The sequence below is a fragment of the Schistocerca gregaria genome, chromosome 1 (assembly GCF_023897955.1).
Source record: "Schistocerca gregaria isolate iqSchGreg1 chromosome 1, iqSchGreg1.2, whole genome shotgun sequence".
NCBI classification, from domain to species: domain Eukaryota; kingdom Metazoa; phylum Arthropoda; class Insecta; order Orthoptera; family Acrididae; genus Schistocerca; species Schistocerca gregaria.
In genome coordinates, this window is record NC_064920.1 from 1,057,505,797 (window position 1) to 1,057,507,351 (window position 1,555).

General features: G+C 41.1%; 1 non-coding gene across 1 annotated transcript; it reads left to right on the plus strand.

The window, feature by feature from the left end:
* Window positions 1-757: 757 nt before the first annotated feature.
* Window positions 758-832, plus strand: Trnas-cga (transfer RNA serine (anticodon CGA)). The gene has a single exon. It is a non-coding gene; the product is annotated as a tRNA-Ser (tRNA).
* Window positions 833-1,555: the final 723 nt, after the last annotated feature.

Consider the following 1,555-nt stretch of genomic DNA (forward strand, 5'->3'; position numbering starts at 1 on the left):
AAAAATGTCTCGGTATTCATAAGTAAGCTCTGCTAGTTCATTTTGTTGAGTTTCTGGAAGACAAGTAAATTTTCCTACCTTCTTGTGGGCGGCCTGTTCGTTAATTATTTCCGTGTCTAATTGTTTGGGGAAAGCAATATCTATCAGTAGCACTTGTGGGTAAACTAGTTTTACTTCAGCTTTTTCTGTAATTGGCCATTACGCTCTATTGTTGACTTTACAAGATTGACCTTCACACTACGACTGCCCCCTCGAAAATAGCAAAGTCCACTGCCTATGTCGATGTTTACTTTATACTGCCGGAAAACTTCCATACCTAAAATTCAATTGACGATTAACTTGTCAACGATTAAGAATACACAGTTTATCGTGACATCGCTAATGGTAACAGGTATTTGCGTCTGCCACTTAATACTTTTTGACTTGTTACCCACAGCTGTCAAGATTTTACAATTTTCCGTTGGCAACACTGGTACTTTTAATGCTTTCGAAACTTCTTTAAATAAACTGTTAGAAATAATATTCGTAGATGCGCCTGTATCTATAATTACGTTGTTAATTACAGTTCCTATCTTTTTTGCTGTTATTACAGCGTGCACGCGGTCACTTACCTTGTTTGGTGCTTTCAACTCTTCTTCACATAGATCTTCTTCTACGGTAGCATCCTGATCATATGTTAAGAATAACTGAAACTTCCTGTCCGATTAGAATTGTGAGCCCGACCGAGACTCGAACAGCAAGCACAACTCGCGCCCGTGCTTCGGTAGCTCAGTTGGTAGAGCAATTGCCCGCGAAAGGCAAAGGTCCCGAGTTCGAGTCTCGGTCGGGGACACAGTTTTAATCTGCCCCCGGAGCAGACAACATTCCATTGGAACTACTCACGGCCTTGGGAGAGCCAGTCCTGACAAAACTCTACCATCTAGTGAGCAAGATGTATGAAACAGGCGAAATACCCTCAGACTTCAAGAAGAATATAATAATTCCAATCCCAAAGAAAGCAGGTGTTGACAGATGTGAAAATTACCGAACAATCAGTTTAATAAGCCACAGCTGCAAAATACTAACACGACTTATTTACAGACGAATGGAAAAACTAGTAGAAGCCGACCTCGGGGAAGATCAGTTTGGATTCCGTAGAAACACTGGAACACGTGAGGCAATACTGACCTTATCTTAGAAGAAAGATTAAGGAAAGGCAAACCTAGGTTTCTAGCATCTGTAGACTTAGAGAAAGCTTTTGACAATGTTGACTGGAATACTCTCTTTCAAATTCTACAGGTGGCAGGGGTAGAATACAGGGAGCGAAAGGCTATTTACAATTTGTACAGAAACCAGATGGCAGTTATAAGAGTCGAGGGGCATGAAAGGGAGGCAGTGGTTGGGAAGGGAGTGACACAGGATTGTAGCCTCTCCCCGATGTAATTCAATCTGTATATTGAGCAAGCAGTAAAGGAAACAAAAGAAAAATTTGGAGTAGGTATTAAAATCCATGGAAAAGAAATAAAAACTTCAAGGTTCGCCGGTGACATTGTAATTCTGTCAGTGACAGCAAGGG